An 8766-nucleotide genomic window follows, 5' to 3' on the forward strand; every position below is an offset into this window, starting at 1 on the left:
ACCCCATCCACTCTAACAGGTTCTGTTATGCAATGAGGTAACAGACACAGGTACTCAACAAGGATGCACATAGATCTGGGCTCGAATTAATAACTATACCCTGGTGTGCCACACTACCCAGTGGTAAAACTGAGTGCACTTTAGCGAATCTGTTTGAATTTACATAACAACTCAGCAGTTAGGAGGTGCAGTTTGCACAATGCTAATTATCGGGGTGTAATGCTGGGTTCAGAAGTTAGAAGTTAGAGCTTGTTAGTGCATCGTTTTAAATTTTCGTGTTTGAGATACGTACACAATTATAAATGGAACGTGCGTTTGTTATCCTTATACAGGTATGTTAGTGGAAATGCTGAAATGAAAGCTGCTGGATACCAGAGGCTAAAGTTTCCCAAACCAAGTGCCTTTTTGCATATTGGGTTGAAGAAAGCATCAAAGCCATGCTTGTCAACTTGTAACAAGAAAAAGAGTAAACAAAAGTCAAACGGAAAGGACATATGTGTTGACATGCTTTTTACGCAGGAAAAGTACAGTTGGACCTCGTGGTCATGCTGGGGATACATTTTAGTGGAAAGTGTAAATGAAAGGATATCCAGATATGATTTGGGCACAAAACATGTTAATGCAGGGTGTAATTTGTAATTTCCTTTAAAAATATGGATGAGAACTATAAGAAAACCAAAAGATAAATAGTCAACTGGGTCAGTAAACTAAACTAAACAAGAGCAGCATTCTGGATCACACATAGCAGCACAGTTTATACTGCAAAATGAACTGAAATGTTTCTGTCTTACTTACAAGCTGAACAATCGCTGTACAAGCAGTACAAGCTGTGCCTAGCGTTACCACAGCTTCATTCTCTCAGATAAACTTTCACCATCTCTCGTCCAGTTTCTCAAACTCTTCTGCATATTAAAGGTTTATACCTCCTCTTGCTTTTCTCGCACACCTTTTCATTGTTCACACAATGGAGTAAGCAATGAACTGCGCTGGGAGACCCACCAGTGGCTGCACCGCATCACTAGCTCTGTCCCTGGCCGCACCGCTGGTTTCCACTAACTCTTTTTAATTGATCTGTATTCCACATTCTCTGTAATTGGACTGTATTCTGTCCTCAGAGTAGGTTGACCATTTCAGCTAACAACAAGTTTTAAATACTGAACAAACGAGCTTTCCGTTGCTACTTTTTGAAGGCTTAAATGCTGTCACTGTTCATTAAGTCACTTAATGTGAAAGCGTATTATTTTATGGGCTAGTTAAATTAAATATTACATTACATTACATTAAGTATTTCTATTAAATATTACATTATACATTATATATTAAAATATGTAGAGACATGTCATATAACATTTTCAGCATGGCAAAGGTGCACTATTTTTCAACCAGGACATGTTTGGAGTCCACATTTTGCTTCTTTAGTTTAAAACTTGAGCTGTGAGGCTAATTTGCTAACAAACACTAAAACTCTGTAGTTAGAACTCTATAATTGTAGCTGTATAGCTCTAATTGTTTAAGTCATTTATATAAGAATACTTCACCAACATTTCTGTGAACCCACTCAAACCACATCCAAGTCTAATTAGGGTTGCACAAACTTGCCAATGTGGTTTAGGCCATAGCATGACTTCCTATGAGCTATAAAAATGAAAAAACATCGTCTGTAGCTAAAACACAGCAGGAAGTGTCCGTCAAAAATACAGAAGAATCTGATCCATTCAGTCCTCTAATTTACGGCTGCTTTGGGAACACTAGCCCTGGTGTTTTCTGAACTGGCTCATGGTGAAGTCTGTGTGGCCTCAGCGTGGATTGAGTGGACTGAGGGAACTTTCAGTATTTACACAACAGATTTGGGTCAGGGATCAGCCAACACTGAAAAAGAGCCATTTTGTCCTTTCAACAAGTCAGACCACCTTGGGAGCCACAACATTTTTTGTCTGTAAATATGTTTCAGTATGTGCTTGTGTACTAGTATAGGCTAGAAAATATAATATAAATGAAAACACAGACTTACATTGCTCTGCTTTAAGCTTTAAGCTCTGCTTTCAGCTACAGCTACAGCTTTTCTCACATCTCCGGCAGAAAACTTTTCCACAACATTGGAATAGTTTCATGTAAAATGTCTCTCAATGTTTGACCTTTTACGAGGCTGAGGTCAGCTTCACATTCATGAACTTCGGTTCAGTTTTTCCTGTTCCACCTTGAATGGGGCCTGAGGTGCCAGAACGTAACTGCTGCACTATTTAAGGTGGACTGGGGAAAAAATGAACAAGGAATTGACTACAGCTTTGTGACTTTGTAACTGTTTCACAGTTACTTGTTGAAGATTAAACATATCAGGAAACCACCTGAGCATATAAATGCAAATAAGTGCATTCATCTCAAATGATCAGTGTTCATCTTAAATCTTTCTCTTTGCCAATTCGTTAACTACTAGCTAGGAGAGATTGCTGTCTGCATTGCTATGGTGACCAGCAGTGTGCGCTCCAACCTTAAGCGTTAAAGGGTGAATTAGTATTAACTCCAGTGTTGAAGACCATCTATTGTTAAAACTGTGTTAGATCGATCAGTAGACCTTTATTTTACTGCAAAGGATGATTATATAATTTTAACCTAAAGACCTAATTCTGCTGTGGAGCCACAGCTGGGTAGTAAAAGAGCCACGTGTTGCTGACCCCTGATTTGGGGGACTTCTGTGGTCTAGTGATAACAAAGTTAGCCTCGCTGCTCCAGTTCTAAACTAAAGAAGCAAAATGTGGACACCAAACATGTCTTGGCTGATCGGGTTAATTTGGGGTAAGTGGAAAATTTATTTGACTTTTCGTCAAACTCTTCCTTTAAATTATGGTTCGAAAAAACTCATACATATTCAGGGAAAACTACTGTCAACAGCAATAGCCGTGCTCAGTGAATATTAAAACACAACCAATCTCTTCAATCTACCCACAGTGGTTTGATTCAGTGGAGCTATTTTGTGAGCATGACCTACAGTGGGATTTCTGATGACTCTGCAGTCTCTCATCTGAAGTAATATTCCAGCTTGTGCATTGCTCGCTTCAGATCAGCAGGTGTGCTGTGTGTGTGTGTGTGTGTGTGTGCATGTCTGCTGGGACGGGGGGGAGGGGGGAAGTGAGCGAGAATCCAGGGAGAATTACTGGGAATGTGAGATAAGAGAGCTATCTAGGATGGAACAGTTAGTATGCAGGTACGCGTGAGATTGTTTGACCCAGAGGTAATGCAAGCTTGCAGTATGCAGTTGACAGCTGGACTCAGGAATGTTACCAAATCTGAGAGTAGCGTGAGAAGCTCCAGATAATGTAAAAGGAAAGGTAACCATGGGTTACTTTGACGAAACAGACCAACTCTAGAACATGTCAGACTTTGGTTCAGTTGTTTAAAGGGACCAGCATTGCAGTCTGTAGTGATGAATCATGTTCTAACAATCATATTCTAAGGAATCTTTCATATAGCTAGTGTCCTAGAAAGGATTGGTAAGAATTGAAAAGCAATGAAAGTATTTGCTTAATTGAGAAGCTGACCAAAGAGTTAGGGCCTTTTCTACCATGCCAGTGGTCATATAAGCATGATTCATCATTTCATACCATTTAAAAGACAAAGTTCTTGTTTCTTTGATCTTATAATCATTGATCAAAGTGTAGTGACTTTTGCCCACCTTGTCAACAGCAACATCATGGTGCGCCAGTGGGAATAGAAAAAGAAACAAATAATATTGTGTACCAGCCCACTTATGATCGAGCAAGGTCGAAGACCCTAACCAAAATATGCCACTATATGAAAGAACAATGCGTAGTCAATTAGCCACGACTTGTTTTGTGTTTAAACTTTGGTTTAGTTTCGCACTGGAGGCTAATGTCACTAACATATAATGGTAGTGGATAATTATCTGTTTAGCTCTGTGCAAACTGCATGAGTAAATTACAAGCCACTGTTGAGTTCAGAGAGGGCCTAATCATTTCTCTAAAACAGAAATACATGTCTTTAAATCTGCATTCATTTAAAAAAAAGGGGGCAGTGAGCACACTTACCCGGAGCGGTGGGCAGCCCAATCCGCAGCGCCCAGGGAGCAGTTGGGGGTTAGGTGTCTTGCTCAAGGGCACTTCAGTCATGTGCTGTCGGCTCTGGCGATTGAACCGGCGACTCACAAGGCTGGTTCCCAAACCTCCAGCCCATGACTGTGGCTGTAGATATAGTCAAGCAAGCTGTCTCATTGGTTAGATCTTCAGGAGCTGAAATGAAGGCCCAACGTGTAATTTTAACCAATAACATGCCAAGGAAGTGACAGTTTAATCAACTATTCACATTCTGATTTGTGATGTTGTAAGAAAGATATCACTCTAGGCCTTCTGGAAGTCGTAGAAATTTTGTCTTAAAACCCGCTTACGCAGTTTTCATGACGATTCTGACATTCACCAATGTTTTCTTATTTGGGATTTATTCCTAGGTAAGAATCTATGCTCACTCAAGAGCACAAAGGTGTGAACAATTCTGCAATTTAAAAGCACATCATGAATAGGAAGTAGACTTTTTCTTACCTTTCGCCAGAACACATTTAAGGATGATGTTGGTGAATGAGGATCATTCTTTTTCTTAGCTACCTTAATGAAGTTCAGGCACCGGATGTTGGCTGATCAACATAATTTGGCCTTTGACCAGTACATTATGGGGTTTACCTGTTTCACATACTTGACTAATCTCAAGCCAAATTGTCAGTAATTTTTGAGAGTAAACCTGCGGTGATATAAATCTCTGTGCAGTGCTTACTTTTCATCGAGGTTTACACTGGAGCAATCTCTGCTGACACTTGTGGTTGCTTGCTATTCAAAGATCTATTGATATGTGGTCCCATTTGTGCTATTCAATTACCTCTTCCCAGTTCAGTTTAATTTGAAGACTGCCAGCTCTGCCAAAGTTTAAAAGATTTTTCTCTTCCCTTCTCTCTTGACGATGTAGAGCAGAAATCAGGCCAAGGAGAAAGAAGATGAGAGGCAGAAGGTGTATAAAAGGAGTCAGAGAGAGATAGAGTGAGAGAGACAGAAGGGGCAACTGAGTGAACGGGCAAGGAAGATAAGAACTAAACCAAATTAATTTAATGGTAAAATAACCAAAATGCTGTTATCGAGCACTTCCTCAGGTCAAACATCATAACTTTCAGTCTCGATTGCCTTTCTCAACCACTGATTGTGATTTTGCACGTTAGTTGAATTTGTGGCTTGTGGGATTTCTGTAGCCTGCTAGGCTCAATCTGTATGACAGATTAGTTTTCACATCTTGCACGCCACTGGGTTACAGGCTATTCACAACACAAATCACACAAAGTGATTCAAACCTACAGCTTCAGTCAGCAAATGAATCACAAATGAAATTGTATAGTTATATGCAAAAGTGTGAACAACCCCCTCAACCCCTGGTCGAAATACATTTTTTGGCATTTAAAAAAAAAAAAGAAAGTTAAAATAAAAAATGTGCCATAACTTTAGCACAGGCCTCATTTTATTTATTTATTTTCATCCAATATCTTTAATTAGGCAAATCAACAGTAAAATATTAAATATGCAGTGTTCTGTGTTGTATTTATTATTAAAAGTAATCTGACCCAGGGTGCCCAAACCTTTGCTACATAACCTTTAAATCTACGTCACATCTACTGCAAAATAAAAGGATGAAGGAAATGTATTTACATATATATTTCAAAATATGTGCCAATCTTGAAATACTTTTACATACTTTTGACATTATTATATACTATAAATAACATTAAATATTCACAATATTATCTATATTTAGTCTCCATGTGCGCAAATATATTTCATTACATCGATACATACATAAACACAAACGTGTTTACATATTAGAGCATATAGAGCTGCACTATGTAAAATTTGGGGATTTGGAGACCTCTCTGGTGGAAATGTGTAATTGCACCTGAAGTGCAGAACAGTGTTTTGTCTTGGTTGTACTTCAGACACCTTCCCCGAGTGGATGAGTCTGATGTTTCAAAGAGCATCAAAAGAGAGCTCTGGTGAAGGATGCTGTCATCTGAGGATGTAAGTAAACGACCTATTATTGTGATCATATATCAGTTTAGTGTTTCTTTTGAGGCCTAAACATTGAGCTGGAACTTTTGTCTGAGCATGTACATGTGATATTAACATGGGCTTTACAGGGTGACACACAGCAGCACATGCACCCCTTATTTTAGTGTGTTTCTTTCTCCTGACTCAGTAATACTGCTTATTTCAACTTTAACAAAAATGATACATAATGCTGCTTTAAATATGTATAATTCATATATAGTAAGACCTTTCAGGCATCTATTTAAAAGGCCATTTAATTGGACAAGCTTTTGCACTGAAAAAACTCTAATGTTAGAATAAATACAAATAATATTAACACAAATAATAGGAATTATAGTCAGTCGGTGTGTTACCTGCTAATGGTGCTTGCTGTTTTCATAAGCAAAAACATATTTATGGCCTAGATCAATGGTTTCAGTCAATTTGCTTGTGGGCCTGTACTGTACTGTGTCTACTGCGATCACATACTATGATAGAACCTTCAGGCTTGTGATACTAATATGACTAAATATGATCAACTTCTGTAAATGTTCTAGCTTAGGTGATGCATACTATACATGCTCAGTTAAATGAAAGATACATTTCACTGCACAGCAGCTCAAATATGCTCCATGTTCACTGATTCTGTTCATGGCTAATCATTTCTAAGACTGATCCCTCCGGTGTGAGTCATGGACCTTTGACCTCTCAGATGAAACATGTTCTGTTCTGTTATCATACCACTAGAGGTCAGCATTACCTGTTTTTCTCTGGTCAGGGAATTCCCTTACAGAGGGTCTCAGCCCCACAGTCCATAAATCGTGGCAGTGACCTATTGCATCGACTATACTCTTTAACAATGCTTTACGACTCTGTCCTCTGTGGCAGGTGCCAAGGAGTGAAAATACTGCCTGGCTTTGCTTGGCCCACAAAAAACTCTGTGGACATTTTTACTTGGTGTAGGGTGCTTGACCTTCTCAGGCAATAGCGATGATATTAATATGGGCTTTACTGTTAGTATGGCAGGTAATAGAATTACAGTACAGTGCAGTTGCTTCCTGTCCTGACAGCCCTGAAACAAGCAGGAATGAGAGAGGATACTTAGAGAGTCGTGATGCCTGCTTGAAACCCATGAACTATTCTGAACCCATTTTTGCAAGTCTAAATGCAGTTGAGTAGAGTTTGGTGTCTGAACCTGGCTTGTTTAGTTTTGAGTTGGAGGCAAATGCAGCTAAAAAGTGTTGAAATCTTAAAGCCACTGACTAACACCCATCCGTTGTTACAGAAAACAATATATCACATAGAACAAAAGTGGGAACGCTTCAAGTTTGTCTACATAACATGTTCATAACTTACATAAATACTTCATAACATGAAAATAGACGTATAAACCAACATTTATAAAGTATGTATGTTTTACACGATCTTAATAGAGACTACTATGGCATTTTACTGAGATACTTTGTTCAAAAAGTACCCATTTTTTATTTCTCAAAAATGTATAGTATTTTCAGTAAAACGCCTCATTTTTGGACAGCCAAAATAAAAATGACCTTGCTTTATCCCTTGGTCGTTAAGTGCTTTGTCGCTCAGGCTCATTTCACCTATCCTTTTTAATTATTTGGTTTTTCTTAAGCATTTTGCTTTTCATGTCACTTTACTGCATGGGCAGTAAATTACTCTTAAATATGCTTAGGAGCAGTCATTCAACTGAATCTTAGTATGATGGTGTGTCTAAGCACTTTATGACAAAAAGGGTGGAGCAAGGTCATTTTTATTTTGGCTGTTCCAGAAATTAGGTCTTTTATTGAAAATAATGTAGTTTTTCAAAATAAAAAAATCAGACATTTTTTAAAATAAAAATGAGATTTAAAAACAATCTCTGTAAAGTGACATAACAGTGAAAATAGTATAATATCATGTAAAATATGTATGCTTTATGAATGCTGATTTAGTATGTTTATGTATGATGTTATAAAAGTCAGGTCAACTTAAAAGTCAACTTTTTAAACCCTCTTTTCTGGGTTAACTCAGCTTGAAGGAACTAAAGTTCAACTAGAGGTTCACTGAAGGTCATGTTCATAAGGCTACATGACAATGACATTAATAAGTCATGACAGCTGACATAAAACTACATAAACGTCTATAAAGGCTGATTCCAGTAAGCTGCAATTTTGTTTAAGGCTGCTTTCATCAACTTTGGTGTCAAGCTGACATAACACCAATATCAAGTGACACGGGTTTCTGCTGACATTAGGCTGTCATAACTTTCTAACTTTTTTCTGGGGTGAAATGAAAGCACATTATGACAACTGCCCTTGTTGCTCAGTGTATGTTGGCGATGGTAATTATGTAACATAACATGAAAGTGAGACTAGTTGCAAAATCAAAAAAAAGGTGACAAGCTTTGATGAAAAGTAACGCTCAGATGAAAATCTACTGTACTGTAGTTATTTGGGGAAGGTTTTGATACTGATACTCTATTATGACAGTGTTATGTATAATTTCTCTGACCTGTAAGTAAAGTGAGTTCAATAAGTACACCGCCTTGTATCTAAACTGTCCTTTGTGTAGATCCACTTACCATACAAATGCACTTTGTACCTTGTCAGTTCACCTCTAGTTCCACAGTTTGGTTTGGTCATCCTCTAGTCCTTCATCAGTGGTCACAGGACACTGTTAGCTAGATATTTGT

The sequence above is a fragment of the Pygocentrus nattereri genome, chromosome 1 (genome assembly GCF_015220715.1).
Source record: "Pygocentrus nattereri isolate fPygNat1 chromosome 1, fPygNat1.pri, whole genome shotgun sequence".
NCBI lineage: Eukaryota > Metazoa > Chordata > Actinopteri > Characiformes > Serrasalmidae > Pygocentrus > Pygocentrus nattereri.